The sequence below is a fragment of the Silurus aristotelis genome, assembly GCF_946808225.1.
Source record: "Silurus aristotelis genome assembly, chromosome: 7".
Classification (NCBI taxonomy): Eukaryota; Metazoa; Chordata; class Actinopteri; order Siluriformes; family Siluridae; genus Silurus; species Silurus aristotelis.
Genome location: NC_139580.1, coordinates 10562036 through 10581009, shown reverse-complemented (window position 1 = coordinate 10581009; position 18974 = coordinate 10562036). Strand labels below are relative to the sequence as shown.

General features: G+C 35.8%; 1 protein-coding gene across 1 annotated transcript in view; it reads right to left on the bottom strand.

Moving 5' to 3' along the window:
- ndst1a (N-deacetylase/N-sulfotransferase (heparan glucosaminyl) 1a) overlaps positions 1–9255 on the bottom strand; it is a 57282-nt gene extending 48027 nt beyond the window's left edge. The window contains exon 1 of the mRNA XM_083546978.1: positions 9183–9255. The gene's annotated coding sequence lies outside the window, so the exon portion shown is untranslated. The remainder of the gene's footprint in view (positions 1–9182) is intronic.
- Between the last annotated feature and the right edge of the window lie 9719 nt (positions 9256–18974).

Here is an 18974-nt window from a genome sequence, read left to right as displayed (position 1 = left end):
TGAAACCTGGACATTGCTGCATGTCTTTCCTTCCAGATAGTGAAAGAAAAATAGAACGTCATGCTGCAGAAAACAATGTCCCTCAAAATCCATGCATGACTGCAATGTGAATAAGTGAAGAAGATGCTGAATATATTTGAAATGTCTTTAGGTTAAGGTATCATTTCATTTACTTACTGACTAACTGTTAAATCCTGATTTACGGCGTGGGACTCAGATTTGCAAACACGACTCTGATGTAGAGACGGGTCAGAGCTAAAGCAGAGCAGGTCACAGTAGGCTAAAGTTTAACAAAAAATAAATAAATAAATCACAGAAGTGATATTTTACATATACTGTACTTTAAATGTAATAAACTTTTTATATAGTATATTTATATAGTTTATATATTTTACATTTTGTATTGTTAATCAGCACTGATGTCATTTTTCAAGAAATCTTTAATTTAATAATATATAATTTTTGCATCTTTATATGTCTAAATATTTAGCCAGAGTTTTTTAGTCACAAAGTTGCCTTAAATGCAAAGTGTATTCAGCAAAAATAACACAGTAAACAACCGTGGAGAAATAGTTTAATTGTCTGGTTGGAAATTTTGTAATTAAAGTAGATACAAGTAGATAAAAAGATTGAATCCTTGTCAAATAATGAACATTGGAAGGGTTCATCATGACTGCAATCACTGTCTGGGAGAATCTTGGGAGATGTTACTGTGGCTAAATGCAGGTAAACATCCAGCAAGTAGAACTCATAGACATGCCATTGACAACAAGAAGTCTAGGCCTTCTGGGTAAATTGAATTAACAGAAAATACCTAATTCAAAGACAAACATTAAGGAATCTCTTGGAGGGGAAGGGGAAAAAATAAAAAACATTTGACCTTGACCTACATTGACTCAATTCCAAAATATAATCAGTTCACTGCTTGTTACAATGATAACTCTTATAAACATCCAAACACTGATGGACCAATGTCAAAAAGCATAAATGGTCAGAAAATGGGCATTGAGTTGCTGATTATGAACGTGCAAGTAACGACAGATGTACGAATGACGAACAGCAAGGAATCTATTAAAGAAAAACTATTTCTGACATGCGACCTTGATGTGACCCCTGCAAAATCTACTCAATTAGAATCACAAACATTCAATTAATTGGAAATTTCATTAACAGGATTTTTCCTAAACCATACTTTTTAACTAAAATATATTTCGCAAACTGATTTTTTTTTTTTTATTACTTTATCATTCCTAGTGCTTCTATGTGCAAAATCATGATGAATACAGATGCAGTTTAACAAACACAGGAATAAAAACAGTCAGTCTGAAACGTTTTAAAGATTTGCTCGCATAGTCAATGTCAGGCTTTGATCAAGCTGTTGAATAGCTACATGCCTTTAACCTAGCAAACACAAATGGACAAACAAAACATTTTTTCCATTTCAGTTTGTAATCGGATCCTGACTGTAAACATGTCCTGATGCTCCTGTAGAGTTACAGTAGAATCTACAAACTCAGATTTTTCCCTTCGTTTTTTTGGGAGGCGAGAAAGAATTAAAAATGTCAGGACTCTTCTTGTAAATGGGTTACACGCAAGACAGAAACCTACATTTCCTACTAGCTTTCAAAAAACGATATGGTTCTCAGTTTTAAAGAAGATAAAAACATGATCCAGATGAATATACAATGCATTCCTGCCCTCCACCATTCACACCCTTGAGCTCTTAAACTATGCTAATGCCATTTTAATGTCACACTGCATCCCATAATAAAAATACTGCCTTTTCGGCATCAAAGGAATTTTCCATTTGTTTCTTTTGGAATAATGGCCGAGTGCATGAAGAAAAACGGGACAGACAGAGAGAAGGGGTGTGAGAGTGTGTGTGTTTGTGTTTGTGTGTGTGTGTGTGTGTGTGTGTGTGTGTGTGTGTGTGTGTGTGTGTGTAGGGAGGGGGTGGTGGGGGGGACATTCGGATCAGCTGTTAGTATCTAAACGAGCATGTAACACTCTCTTCCCCATCGCACAAGCTGAAACAGACAGCTATTGTGTGAGCGTGACCCACCCGTATCCCACAAGGCACTGCATGATGAATGGGCCTTCCAGAAGCTACGGCCCCCGCCGGCACCTCACCTCACTTCTTCCCAGGGCTGCATGTCTCTCTCTCCCTCAGCTCTGCCTCGAGCGCTCCGACTCGCTCCCTTTGTCACTTTCGCCTTCTTTTTCTCTTCCTCCGTGCCCTTACAGCCGCAGAGATTAATGTGTGTTCCACTACACATTGGACTCCGTACTGTGTTCTGTCACGATAACACATTACTCTCCCCAAATCCATCATGGCTTTAAATCACAGCTCTGATGAGATTTTGTTGTTGTTGTTTGCTTGAGCAATGCTGCATGTTCAGTATAATGTTTTTCTTTCTGAAAGGTTTAAATGCCTAAAGCGGACAAAGAAACATCAATTCCAATTCACACACCAAAATGTCAGCGTTCCCCGCTGAAAGCGGTAATGTGACCCCAAATTTTCTTGTAGCAGATGCAAACATGGTGCTAAATCTCCACTATATCAATTATAACAAGGATCTCATCACATCTTCTGTACCACACTTCCTAACCAGAACCAAAGCTTAAACTAATACCACAGTTAAGCCAGTCACGCTCCTCACCTCGCTGATCACTACCTAGCCGAGTCTCTGCCGCCTTTAGCGGATTTTCTTATTAAATATGTTATGTTAAATGTTGCTGGAAATTACTGACCGGAAAATCTCGCAATTTTTCGGTTCATCCTGTGACAGCGGTGCAGTAGACCGCAATCATTAAGCACATCACAAATATTTTTATCTAAATATCAAATCTTTAATATGTTTCAGGCTGGAGTTTTCCGTAATCCAGGTTTTGTTTAAAATGGCTACACCTGATTCGACAAGTTTACAAATGAAACCAAACAAAATCTCAGAAACCTGAGATTTGACTGCCATGTCCTATTTTTCCAGTAAAGCAAATATTATTACACAAACATACTTACAGGAAACTCGTGCTCCAAAATCCATGCCATAGACATGAAAAAATCTATTGGGAAGAAATGTCTTTTATTGATTAGTTAGCTAAGGAACAACATATGCAAGATGATTTTGGTTAGACATGTTTAAAAAACAAACAAAACTCAGCTATTAGTCTATGAATATAAAAATGTACACTTTAGTTTCCTAAGGCACTTTAAGCCATTAGCAAGAAGGCCTGCAGGGAATCCTGCCTTATCAAACTAAATTGATGTGCAGGTTTCTGGAAAAATCCAAGACTTTAATTTGGAATGCTGAGCTGATAAATTCTATGTTCAGAGTTTTCTCCATGTTAATATGCATTTGCTGTTAAAACCATCCCAGCTAATCCAATATTGGAATTATGTCATCCACGCTTACAACTGTTTATTTCACGCTCGATGGACTAGAAGTTACAAAGAGGTACAACTTCAGGTCTTCTCGCCGAAGACCAAGTTCACCATCCACATTGTAATAGTAAAGGTGCAGATTATATTATTGATAAATAATTATTATATATTATGCTTAAAAAATGTTTATTCACAAATCATTAAAAAAAAAATACGATTGCCACGCAAAGGGATGATAACGATTCCTTCATTTCAGGTTCCTGATTAAGTTTCTGGTGCGGACAAATCAACTCTCAGCTTGAACACTGCTGCTCAACCGCACACCTGTTCCCGTAAATAAACTGCAGGTATACATTTATTTTTCCAAGAGCACCTAACTAAATAAAATGTTCAGCCTGACATCTATTATTAACGTATTTTTTTAAATTAATTTGTATAAATTAATACGTATACTATTAAAAATGTATTTACTTTTAAACGTATAAAGATAAATTGTTCCAAATTAGCTGCATATCTCTATTAGACTGTATTTTGTTCCTCAAAGAAAGCTTTTATAATAGGTTTAAGTGGTGATTATAGAATAATCGGTATCCAAAAATGATGGATATATCCTGCCATGGATAAAACTAGATGCACTGAGCAAGCGTTGAAGGACATAAAGGCAGGAAAGGTGATTTAGCCTGTACATAAGTGTGTGTATATGATATTAAATACAGACAGTCTTTCTGTAATTGAATCTCAGCAGTAAAAGACTGAGGAAGATATTACACTACTCAGTGTGAGAAGAATCTCTTAGTCATCTTTCTCCAGTAATCTCTTTTCCTGTTCTCAGTATTCTATCGCTTTCTCTTTCTTTCTCAGACTTCCTGAATGTGTTATTGTTCCCTCTCACTCTGCCGATCTTATTGTTTCTCGATTTCAATTCAATCTTTATACATCATACACACATAAAGAATACGAAAAGAATATGCACACACACACACACACTTTGTCTTTATCCCTTCTTTCTCTGCCTTGCTCTCTCAATCGCTCTTGCTCGGTTTCCCTTACCCTGTCTCTCTCGTCTTCACACTGTCTGTCTGTCTGTCTCTCTCTCTCTCTCTCTCTCTCTCTCTCTCTCTCTCTCTCTCTCTCTCTTCCTTGTTCTCTCTGTCTCTTGCTGTGTCTTTGCCTTACCTGCTTTCTCACCTTCTCTTTGTCTCTTGCTCTCACTTTTTCGACTCTGTCACTTTTACCCCTCCTTTTGTCTCTTTGACTGTTTCTCTCCCTGCTTTACTGTGTGTATTAATCTCTCTTGCTTTCTCCCTGTCTGTCTCGATTTCCCTCTGACTCTCCCCCTCATATACACACACACACACACACACACACACACACACACACACACACACACACACATTTATTATACCTGACAAAATCCCCATCTTTCATTAATGAGACCTGAAGTTCAGGTCTGAAAGGAGTACTGAGTCAGGGTGAAAAATGGCCCAAGGTAAAAGGAAATTACATTCAGAGAAAAAGGATAATATCTTCAAAAAAATAAAGAGAAAGAAAGACAGGATATCAAGACATTATGTGTGATGTGAGAAGAAATAGATGTGATTCAGCACTCAGAGCCACATTAGGCTAAAATAAAAGCTGCTGAACTAAAGGGGGTGTAGAATATCTTTAAATGAGGCGATGCCTAAAATGGTCGTAACAAAAGATACAAACAGATGCACACGCTCCCTAAAGGATAGCCATGTCACATTGTTCTCAGATATGTGCTTTGTAGCACATTGTCCAATTTCCCTTAGCATTTTCCCCTGCACTGAAGGATCAGCCTGTAACATTATTCAACATATTACATTACAACATGCATTAGTTTGAGGGCACAGGTCACAGCAGGTTTGATGATGTGTGTCTAATACTCTTAGGACGCTCACACACGTTTCTGTGTGTGTGTGTGTGTGTGTGTGTGTGTGTGTGTGTGTGTGTATATATATATAAATTTAAAATATAAATTTGCGATTAAGTTGTGATTAATCACAAGTTCACTCGTAGCAATCATGCGATTAACTGCGTTTGAATATTTTATTCGATTGACAGTCTTAGTTATAACCTTATTATTATTACTACAATTTCCATTTTTTAAAAGCTTTATTTCAGACTGTTCAATGCGCTGACATTAAAAACTCCTTACAGAGAAAATAAAAAATCTCTTCCCACTTATATTTAACTTTTGACATGAAAGGGATTTTGACTAAAAGAATAAATAAAAAAAAAATAATAAAAAAGGTCTCATGGATGCGTATGGGGAATGAAAGCGAGCCTGAATGGTCAAATTCCACAGAACAGCTACTGCAGTTCATGCTGCTGGTAAAAAAAAAAAAAACTGTTATGCTAACAGAAATGTTTAAGAACACACAATGCATAGCAGCTTGCTGTTTTTGGCGGTATGCAGTCCGGTCAGGGTTCCCATGCTGACCCCCGTCCACTACCTACAACAGGTGTATGTGCATCATACCTGGACCACCTCAAATACTGCATCTATTACAATGAGGGCTGTAGCCATCAATTATTTTAGTAATCAGGTCTTCTACCGATTATTCAATCGATCAATTGAGTAATCGGATAAGAAGTACTTTTTCTTTATTAAAGAGCAACACCAAAATGTAATTTGTTTCCCTTTTTAGAAAAATCAACATTTTATTGCTAAAGATACATACAAGAATATCAGTGAAAGCTAAACTCATATAGTGCATTTAACTACCATACAATATCAAAATACAAATATATAAATAAAATTAATTAATTATTAGATTAGATTTTCAAAGATTGCTCTTTAATAAAAAATAAAAAAAAAGAGAAAGAAAAGAATGGAAATGCACTGTACTGTTTTCTTTATGTTTTAGAAATGTTTCGGAACTTTGGAAACTTCTAAAACTGTCGTTTACTTTGGCCTGAATCTATGGAAGCCAGTTTCCGCCACAATTTGATTTCTCGTAATTCTGGCTTTATCTCTCGCATTACTGAATTCTTTCTTTATTTCTCGTAGACATACAACATTTCTGGTGCATCCACCGGTAACCACGTTGTCGTCTGGAGTATGAAGCTGTTGGTGTATGATCGAGGCTCCTCTGCTCCATCACTTGTCTTGTTCTGTCTCCTCCAGAGCTGATTGTTAGACGGAGTTCTCTCCAGGGATCGAAGGCTCAGTTTAACACCATGCGATTCTATTGATTGTAGCCCATTTCATTTTCAAATGTAAATCTTTATAGCACTACTATAGAGGGGGTGACGCTGCCCAATTGGCTGAATAAAAGTCAAAATCACAAAAATAAATGTTTGAATATAAAGTCAGAATTCAGAGGAAAAAGTGGGAATTAGGCAAACTTTTTTTTTTTATGTGGCAGAAACAGGCTTCCATAAGCATCTTCTCCTCGCCCCTCAATGTTTTCTCCCTGTTTGTAAATTTTTCATTCTGCTGCGTCTCCTGTGTTACCCATCCAGAGAGCACCAGAGTTTAGCAGGTGGTGCATCAGTAATAATGGTAACTACACAATGCTCCTTGTGTAGTTAAATGGAAGAAACGAAGCAAATAATTTGCCCCAAATGATTTTTTGCATTTGAATTACTTGAGTTATTTGAGGAATCATTTCAGCCCCATTTGCAACAGCGTGGCCTCCTAATAGACGAGTTAATTGTTAAACCAACCTGACTGCAGTCCAGATCTTTCACCAGTGGAAAACATTTAACATTTGCACCTGGATCCCTATATCAAACACAAATGGGACAAGATTCCTCTTCTAAAACTTTAGTAACTGGTCTCCTTTATTCCCAGGTGTATACACACTGTTGTTAAAAGAAGAGAATGCTGCACAGTGGAAACATGGCTCTGTTCAAAATGTCTAAGTTTAAATAAAAAAAAATGCCTTATTTTTTCTTTCTTAAAATGGTAATTTTCTTCAGTTTAATGTTCAGTGTGTTTTCTGGGTTTGAAAAATAAAATATGTATTGGATATAAAATATTGGATTCTGTTTTATTTACATTTTATATAATGTCCCAAGTTTGGAACAGGGGTTTTAATATATATATATATATATATATATATATATATATATATATATATATATATATATATATATATATATATATATATATATATATATATATATATAGAGAGAGAGAGAGAGAGAGAGAGAAAGAGAGAGAGAGAGAGAGAGAGCGCGAGCGAGCGAGCATAGCTCCACTATAATGAATGCACTGCAGTCTAACGGTTTCATCTCCATATTCATGATTTGAGTGAACAAGTGAATAAGCAATGAAGTACACAGTAACTTCATTTACATAAAATCTGTCTAATGAATACAAGAAGTCCAGCAGCAGTAATGTCAAAGGCCTAAGTGTCAACCTTGTTAACATTAACAGTAAGAAGATCCTTAGTGTAAGAAGGTTATTAGTTATCTAGGTCATGATGACAGCTTCATGGTGCTGATAAATAAACCTATGCCTCAATTATAAATATCGGGAAAATATAGTCTCACATCCATGACATTTTGAAATTTGAAACATGCATGACAACCAAGGTCAAAAAAACGAGAGAGCTGATGCCAAGGCCACCACCAAGGCAATAAATGCACAGTAAGTAAATGATACGTGGCTTTATCTCTGAAATAAAGTGTGTGGTTCAGGCTCTTTTTCTCTTTGACCTTTTTTCTTATGGCTATTGTTGAGATCTAATAACTACAAGAAAAGGTCAACAGACAACATCCACTGAGATGAAAATGCACTGGCCGACACTGAACCCAAGGACAAGGCGTGTAAGCATGTAAGAATGTCCTAAAAAAAACTTTTGTTTTTACAAAATAGGTTTTTGTGAAAACAGAAGCAAAGTCCAACTAGGACGGGAACAACAGACCAGCACCAAAAAAAGGAAGATAGAAACAAGTGAAAGAAGGATGTTAGAAAAGTTAAGGGGGATCTTGAGTGTACTCCAAAAATAATACAATCCCATAAACACGTTCACAGCATGAATACATTTGAAAGACCAGGACTTATGCACTTTATAAATATATCGCAACACAGGAAAGAAAATCAAAAACCATTTGCATACATACACCTGTAAGACAGGGGTCGCTCTTTGGAGGATAACAGCATATACATCCTAAACGGAGAACCCAAGTGAGTTGAATTAGAAGTGAAGACAACCTTCAAACTAACGCAGACATCTCTGAACAGATGGGCAATCGGTCCCATGTTACCTGTCACCTAGTGGTTTCACACCAATTCACACCTCTAGAAAACAGTGTCATGTCAACCTCATAATGTCACAAGTGTGAATCACACAGTGTTTAAATAGCAGGGATTTTCCCACCATTTAGTAGAGCTGATGACAGCCCTCAGAGAGGTAAAAATGATAACTAAAGATATGGCAAAAACAAGTCCTTGTGTTGGTAAGAGCAATACAGTAATACAGAGTCTGACTGCTGGTCTTGATTTATTAACAGTAAGTCAAAACTTCAGCTGGAAACTAAGATAAATATTTTCTGGCCGGATTATCATCCACAACATTTTAATCATTTTTCTTTTGTTGTTTTTTATCATTATGTTGGGTTTTAAGACATGTTTTACATGGTAATGTGAACAGCAACTAATGTACTGTATTGAAAATATACTGTAGCTCTACAAGGAAACAGACCCCCTTAGGCCAAACCAATTTAATTAAAGTACACATACCCATACAGAAAAACAATTATTTCTAAGCACAAATAGCATATTTTTTTTAAATGTTATATAAAAGGGTAAAACACATCTACTAACCTTTATTCAGGAGGATAAATGGCAAAGGAGCTGCGAGTAAAGAAAGTATGTATCTAGCCTTTGTATATTTTGCAGTGATTTGCATATTTTGTGTGGTATAAAATGCAGCACTCCCATATAACTGGTTTTTATTTATTTTTTTAAGCTCAACTCCTCCATTTTGTGTGCCATAATGCAGTGTCGCTAAACAAGACGACGAGGAAGTAAAGCTAAGGAACTGCTTACACTTCGGCTATAATTGGTTTGTTTGCGTGTCTGTCAGTTAGAATGCGCCTTGGATTTAATGAGTAAAGTCTGCTTCAAAAAACAATGTCCTGCCCCATTGTGTTGCTTAAGTTACACTGAGAAAAGAAATTCTGATGCCCTGGAGACTATTTACCTGCACCTGGAGTCAAACATTTGTTGGCTTCACTAGACCTTACAAAACTCAAATAAGATGCAGCTTTAAAAAAGAATTAATTAAATAAATAAATAAATAAAAAATTGTGTTTGTGTGTGTGTGTGTGTGTGTGTGTGTATATATATATATATATATATATATATATATATATATATATATATATATATATATATATATATATATATATATATATATATATATATACACACACACATATACATACACACACACACACACACACACACACACACACAATAAATAAAAAACAAACACAAAAGACAAACAGAAGACTGATACAAAGCTCAAAGTTGAAAGAACATGAGAAAGACTGAATGAGCAAAACAAATACACAGAAACCCATAGAATAGAGAAGAAAATGTAAACAGAAAGGGAGTCATAGACCAATAAGCACAACACACACACACACACACACACACACACACACACACACACACACACACACACACACACACACACACACACACACCACAACAGAAGAAACCACTACTGACGAAACAAAACATCATCTACTGAGGTGCAGAAAAAGATGAATACACCACAGGTAAAAAAAAAAAAAAAAAAAGAAAAAAAGAACAAAGCCCTGTGAGCAGTCTGTTATTCCTTTTGACCCATTTTACACAGCACTCATTTACTAGTTTTCTTTTTCATTTATTACTCACTGTTGTCATTCCATCCATATATACAGCAGGATCATTAATCTTTCCTTATGTCCTTGAAAGTCTATCAGATTGGCCCGCCCAGGGGAGCAATGTGTGCATGCGGATTTGTTCAAACGACAGAGATTTAAACAAATGCCAATACTGTAACCTTCACGTTGGATATGAACATAAAGCCCTATTTCTGCACTATGAGCAATTACTCCTACTCTTACTAATACACCTGTTTGCCTTACAGCCGTTAACACCACACACTGATGAAGAGGAAGTATAAGGACACTGAGACACAGCAACGAAGAATAAACCTAAAATGTCAAACACATTATCAGTCACTATTGGAGTATTGAATTATAAATAAATAACAAACAAAACTTTATTAGCTACATAAAAATACATGAAATAATATAAAGATATTTAACTGGTTCAATACAAGAAAATTTTTTTCCACACAAAAATCACTTGCATTACAAAGTATAAAAATACAAATTTACTCAAAATTTAGTAAATAAAAACAAAATTTTTATTTTTTTTCTAAGATAACAATTGATTTATGTTTGACTCGACAAAGTATTATCACATTAAAGTTCATTAAGTCTAACAGTCAGAATATTCTGCGTTATTGTACCGTTTAAGAAAGAAAATTTGTTATGTTTGTGAAAATTTTAACTTCATTATATTGTTATTTTGCTATAATAATAAAATAAAATCTAGAAATGTTTCTACAATAGAAACATTTCTAGATTTTTATTGTTAAACATCCTATAGCATTATTATTTTCCTTTAAGGTGAGAGAGATTATTTGAATGTATTTTTATTGCTAAAGATCATTAATAAATAATTGCGTAAAATAAGCACACACACACACACACACACACACACACACACACAAATCTCCAGGTCCTGCATATTTCACTATGTTTTTACCTTATTTTGTATCATATAAAAGTATACTTTACTATATAGTCCATTTTTAAAAGCACATTTTACCATATTCTCTTGCTAAAAAGTATGTTTTGCTGTATTTTACTGTAAAAAAATATATTTCTCTCTATTATACTATTAAAAAAGTCAAAAGAGAAAAGGAGGCTAATGGAAATATTTCCTCACTGGCATGAGGAGAGTCATGAGCTTCAGATTAAAAAAAGATTTGACTGTACATGCTTTTTGCCTACTGCCTATCAATGTTATTACGTTCCATTAGAGCACTGACCCGGTCCTGACTGTCATATGGTTCAGATTTAAGAGTCGCAATGTCAAAAAAACAAGCATTAAAGGGAAAGAGTGCTGCAAGTCAACCACAACATGAAGTGGATAAACAGGATTGACAAACAAAAAGCACCAATGTGCAGCGTTAGCTGTATTGTTTTGCAGAGCTTTCTTCTCTTTTGACTATTAACTTTAGCATTCGTTGCTATGGTTATTCCTTTGTGTCATGTGTAAAAAAGCAATTTTACTTATTGGTTCGGTTGTCTAACTGAGGCATAGGCGTCAAAAAGTAAAGCCAGTCCTGCAACATATTTAACACATTACGCTAATTTCAGGTAAAAACATGCAGACAAACAGAGCTACCTTGCATTTATTTTTTATCATCTACTAATGATGATATTCAACTTCGGGGTTTTCAACACACAAATAAACAAATAGACAAAACAAGTCAAATTAAGGCCACATCGTCCAGTCCTGTGTGAACAAAATGCTTAATGTAAAGTTAAAAATTACAAGTGTATGCTCACCATTAATAAAAATGATAATAATAGATGTAAGAAATATACAAAAGATAATATCAATAAATAAATAAATAAACATTATGAAGAAAATGAAGAACACAAAGAAGAAATGATTCTGTGCTTATAATTATTTTTCAAATCACAGAACCTCTTTTACTAAATTAGTCTCACAACATTAAAACATTTTCCTTTTTTAAAAATACATAATAGGTTTTATCTATTTATAATATCTATTTAATGATTTGAGTCTGCATAATATGTTAATCTATTACATTGCTGTTTTTTTTTCTCTTGCTCTCTCTCAAAGTTCAAAGGACAAAGATTTTCTAAAATGCAGCTCGTCAGGGTACAGAGAAACCACGAATCCCTTCCCATGTTGAAAAACTTCAAGTAATAGCTTTATCTCTGACTGCTACCAAGCACTGACTCTGGAGACTCCTACCGATTTAATCAATGGAAATATAAAAGAAACCCTCACTGTATCATTTATACACCCATTTAAAAGTGTTTATGTAAAGGTTTCACCAAACAAAATATCATAACAGGTGTGCATTGTTGTATGTTGCTATTTTATTGTATTGATTGAAAATTAAATGTGCATTCTGATGATCTAATATGACAGAAGAGGCAAAAAAAGACAGACATTAGAATCAGCTGACAATACCGTTATCTGAACTGCATTACAGATAATAACTGATAAAATATAAGGCGGTATCAGTACCGATCCTTTAATAATAACGCTTTTTGTGCATTATTTATTAATTTTCCAACATTGCTAAGCTTTTCATCTTTACTCAGTACTGTAACCACTGTGCAATCTCAGACCTGTTAAACAGATGCTTTCCTACATGGCTCATTAGAAAAGAAAACAGCCAGATGACAAAAAAGCGCAAAAAAGAGAGGAAGGCAGTGAAGGGTAAGCCGACCATCTGCTAACGAATGAGGTCAAATACATTCGGAGCCAGAGGCACAGGTACCTCCAGTGCATGTTGTCTGAGGTTCATCCATCATCGCAGACCTCATTAAAAGGACTAAAAACAAACAGCGTGACATTTCAAAAGGTGTGTGTGTGGGGAGGTCAGCCCTTTTTAGAAGGGCGTTTTCCTACCCAGGGAAAGGGTTAAAAGAGCACAGGAGAACAATTGGACACTAAAATACATTAGAACGCATGCAATTTACAATTCCACTGCATATTCCTGCGAGAGATCTTCTTATTGTTATTGCTCTAGCGGATTTTTAACTGCAGTTTTGCGCCGTCATTTTACCGCCTCAAGTCTTATAAGTAGGCACGTTTTGGCATGAACTGTTCATCTCATGATAAGTGCCAAACATTTTATCATACAATGATTTTATCACCCTCTGGAATTTTGCCTGAACCGGTCTTCAAAATGAACCAAAATTTAACCTTGGCCACATATCATTTGAAAATTAGCCTCGCTACTTGCACACAGTGTAACCACTTTATAGCAAGGGTAAACAAAAAAATAAATAAAGCTTCAAAAAACAGGGTTAAAAATGACACTTTCTACATGAAATTAAAACTTTATCAATATTTATGCTGAATACAAACTCCAAAACTACAGCATGACCGGAAGACTTGGAAGAAAAACTTTGAAAAAAGTTGCATTAGTATAAAACATATCAATTTTACCTAATGCTATTTTGACAATGTAACACTACAAAGTTTAGTAATTTGTGTCCTTTGTAGCAAATTGAAAATGTCAGGATCAGGAATTCTTCCTTGCAGAACCTGAAATGTGTTTAACCTTTAAGCTGTCCCGGTAGCCCTAGGCATCAGGGTGTAATGTTTGGAAGCTGGTAATGATTTGCAGGAACATGACACCTATCTGTTGGACTCAACGTTAACTGACAGTATTTAACAGCATTTAGCAAACTTAATAGGAGCTGCAGGCTAAGTGGGGACACAACACACACCATTCACTATCATTTAGTTATCAAGGGAAAAAAAACACACTACTCCAAAAGCACAAATAAATTAATTAATTAATTAATTACATGTGTTTGTCAGATTCCGACAAAAAGTATGTGGACACCTGACAGTCACATCCTAATATTTAAAACAAGGGAAAATATAAAGTGTGTCACCCTATTTGCTGTTATAATTATCTCCACTCTTCTGAGAAGGCTTTCCATTAGATTTTCGAGTGTAGATGGGGGATTTTGTAATAATTCAGGCATCAAGAGCATTAGTGCGGTCAGGTGAGGGGGTCTGGAGTATAGTCAGTGTGCCATTTCATCCTAAAGGTGTTCAGTGTGGGTGTGGTTAGGGCTCTATTCAGGATACTTCAGTTAATCCATGCCAATCTTGCCCATCCAAGTTTTCACAGACCGTACTTTGTTTGCAGGGGCATTGTCCAGCTAGAACAGGTTTGAGCCTCCTAGTATAAGTGAAGGGAAATCTGAATACTTTCCACTCAACTGTGTGCTTCCAACTTTGTTTCAAGAGTTTAGAGGCGAACCACATATGGGTTTGATAGTCAGGTGTCAATCCAAACGATGTCTAAGTCTGGTTCAGGTTACACAATTATAGGGGAAGACTGCTGACTTGACCGTTGTCCAGAAGACGATCATTGACACCCTGCACATGGAGGGTAAGACACAAAAGGTAATCGCTAAAGAAGCTGCTGTTCACAGAGTGCTGTATCCAAGCACATTAATCAAAAATTGAATGGAAGGAAATAATGTGGTAGAAAAAGGTGAAACGAAGCCCATTTAAGAATTTGGGGAAAATTCACGAAGAGTGGAGTGCAGCTGGAGTCAGTGCTTTAAGCCGCTCCTGAACCAGAGACAACGCTTAAGGTGTCTTACCTGGGCAAAGGACAAAAAGGACTGGACTGTTGCTCAGTGGGCCAAAGTCGTCTTTTCAGATGAAAGGAAAGAAAATTTTATATTTCATTTGGAAATCAGGGTCCCAGAGTCTGGAAGAAGAGAGAAGAGGCAAGGAATCCAAGTTGCTTGAGGTCCAGTGTAAAGTTTGCACAGTCTGTGGTGGTTTGGGGAGTCATGTCATCTGCTGGTGTTGGTCCACTGTGTTTTAACAGCTGTCTACCAGGAAGTTTTAGAGCACTTCATGCTTCCCTCTGCTGACCAGCTTAATGGAGATGCTGATTTCATTTTCCAGCAGGATTTGGCACCTGCCCACACTGTCAAAAGCACCGAAAGTTGGTTAAATGATCATGGTGATGGTGTCCTTGACTGGCCAGCAAACTCACCAGACATGAACCCCATAGAGAATCTTTGGGGTATTGTCAAGAGGAAAATGAGAAACAAGAGACCAGAAATACAAATGAGCTGAAGGCCACTGTCAAAGAAACCTGGGCTTCCATACCACCTCAGCAGTGCCACAGACTGATCACCTCCATGCCACGCCCAATTGAGGCAGTAATTAAAGCAAAGGGAGCCCCTAGCAAGTATTGACACATATACATACATACATAAATTATATATATATATATATATATATATATATATATATATATATATATATATATATATATATATATATATATATATATATATATATATAGTACATGAACATACTTTCTAGAAGACCAACAATTCATTAAAAAAATTTTTTGATTGGTCTTATGAAGTATTACATTTTTTTGAGATAGTAAATTGGTGGGTTTTTGTTAAATGTGAGCAAAAACCATCAAAATGAAAAGAAATAAACAATTGAAATATTAAAATCAATTCAATTAACAATGAACATTGTCTCAAAGCAGCTTTACACAGATAACCAATATCAGTCTGTATGTGATGAATCTATATAATAATTGAGTTTAACTTTTTGTATTTAATTACTATAATAAATCAACTTTTTAATGATATTCAAATTTATTAAGATGCACATGTATACAGTAATCCCCCGCTTTACCGCGGTTTGAATCTCGTGCCCCGGTTTATTGTGGAATTGCATTTGCCACATAATTTGTTTGGCTAATTTTCCCGGTCTCTACATGCACCAAAAAACGTATAGGGAGTTCTATGTTGAAATCATGAAATTTATTAGTAAAATGTAAAGTAAAATGTTAATTCAGTACAGTACTGTATACATAAAACAGCATTTCTGGGGTGGCGTCCGTTTAACGCGTTTTTACGTTTAACGCGGGCGGTTTTGGAACGTAACCACCGCAATAAACGGGGGATTGCTGTATTTTTAAAAATGTGCTCATGCTTGTATCTTATTGTTTGTCATTATGTCTAACACACAATTATCTAACAAGGCTTGTAACAAATTAATATTAAAAAATGGTTGATAAGGTTGATAAGGTTAAGTTTTATAAGACATATTTGTTAAAGAAAGAAGTCTCCACTATCAGTGTTTTCACAGGTGGAGACAAAGCTGTTCCTTGAAATGATCAAAATTAACACGAATATAAACACGCAATGAAATATATGGATGTGATCTTATAGGAAGCACTGCTGAGAATGTTAAACCAAATATGTGTAAAACCATCTTATGCATTGCACATTGTTGGATATTTCCTTATAACAACATGTCATGTTTGGTTTTATTCTTTATATATAGCAAACAATTGTTTATTTATGAGTTGCAGCAATAAAATGAAAGAGAGGATGTAGGAGAAGCCATACCTAAACAATAAAGCTGCACTGCTCTAAAAATATTGAGTAACAAAACCAGAACTGTTCTACCTGTTCACATTAAACATACATGTACAACTAAAACAGGGCAAGATTGGTTTCTTTTTTTTTCCCCATAGGTGTGTGATCCAAGGTTAATATTTCTCTCTTTGACCATTATAGTCAGTATAAATCAGTGCAACTTGACTTTACATTAACCACAAATTAAAACGAATTAGCACGCCAACGTTTCCTGCTAACCAAACACAAGAAAAAAAAAAAAAACACAGCTACAACTGCCAACAGCCTCACAACATCCCACACCCAGGCTTTTTCTATACCACCTCCGACCACGTTGTGCATCTGATCTAAGAATAACCAACCTCTTTCCCACAGACAGACAGAAAACAGGATGCAAAGGGAATCTGAAAGCATAGTTTTCTTTTAATCTCTCTTTTCAGCATCATTGGATGAAAACAGAACTGACTGATATGGACACTTTATAGCAGATCAGAGACAGACAGCCGGTACCCCTGCCAAATTCAGTTCCTAATCCAGCATAGCCGTTCCAACTAATCAAGGTTTTCAGGAACGTCTCTGAAATGGAGGTCAGCGGGAGCATCGACGCACGCCGTTTCTCCCCAAATCTTCTGAAACACATCAGGTGCTCAGGAACAGTGAGTGCAGTGTCATTGAGAAGGTGATCCAACTAATCCAACATCTGTGTTGATCGCCTGGAGGGGTGACTGCTGCTTTGCTCATTGACAGTTAATTCAAGGTGAAAAAGTAATTTGGTTAGTCAATAAAACTCACTAATGAGCACATGTTCAAGGGACTTTTATAGACTTTCTTATGAAAAAAAAAGAAAGTACAGGAAATAAAAAAAATAAATAAGAGCCTGGGGTATTCATCAGAACTATAGGTATACTTATGCAATGTTTTTCACACTCCAGGTCTGTGTTTCAGATCAGCACATGTCCTCTACACACAGAGCATAACTGCATGACCTAAAAATAAAAAGTTACCTCAAATATTACACTATGACCAAAGAGAGAGAGAGAGAGAGAGAGAGAGAGAGAGAGAGAGAGAGAGAGAGAGAGAGAGAGAGAAAGAGAGAGAGAGAGAGAGATAGAGCGAGATCATAAAGATGCACTGAAACCCCACACTTCCACCATTGTAAAAACATTCTCCTCCAACAACAGTTCCTGATAGCTACATGCAGCTGCTATGCTGGAAAACAGACTGAAACAGGTGAAGAGATCTAGGATGTCTCCAGCTTGGCTTCACACTCACTTCACTCAGCCACGTTCCTCAAGCTTCAGCCTTGGAATGGCCGAGGAATGTGACAGTCATTTAATCAAGTCTCAGACCAAATGCAATGAGATATCAAACTAAGCTACTGTGTTGCTGTTTTAATGCAAAGAAACCCTCCATTTAAATACCACAGTGCTACTGAATTCTCAAATCTGACCGGTCACCAAGGTGTTCATTAATTTTCTCGGAAATTCAATTCAGATTAATTTTATGCCCTCCTTGTAACCAGCTCATACACGGGGACTTGTTAATCGAAATAAAATGTTAAACAGATGAAAAAATAAAAATGTTAATCCATTTAAAAAAAAATAATAATAATAATAAATCATCTAATTATATTGGTGTTTTCTGAGAGATGTTTATGTGGCATTTATTGAAATTGTCTCAAGTGTCAGCACTTTGCCATGATTAGTATGTTCACTCCCACGTGAGGGTTTTAGGAGAGAGGATTATCCAGATCGTCAGTAACGTGACAAGCTGCATTTTAATTGTCTAATTAACTGCAGAAACGAGATTAAAAAACAAAAACAACAAAACAACTAAAACTGATTAGGGAACAAATGTTCATTGCTGCTGTAAGCCAGGGAACTAAGTTTCACTGGTGTTCCAGAAAATTAAATCAGTTGTATTTTAAAAAATTAAATATGAGAAATTATGCAGTGTAGAAGAAAAAATAAAAAATAAATAAAAAAATACACTATAATATATTTCAAACTGTAATGGTTACCAAGCTGCCATGGCTGCTTTTGGAAAGATTAACTTCACAGTAGTAATTTGTATATGACTTTGGAAAATGCCATTGCAGATTTAGTTCCTATTAGCTGTTCTAATAACCTCCACGATACTGCGAGATGTTCCACTAGATATAAGTTATAGTCAGCTACTGATGTAGGGTGAGGAGGCATAGAGTGCAGTCAGTGTTCTAATTAATCCCACATAATACATACAATAGTACATCTTAGGTTAGATCTCTATCTCTAACAGGCCACTCAACATCTTCCACTCCAACCCGTGTCAACCATACCTTCATGGATCTGGCTTTGTGCATTGCCTGTGGGCATTGTTATGG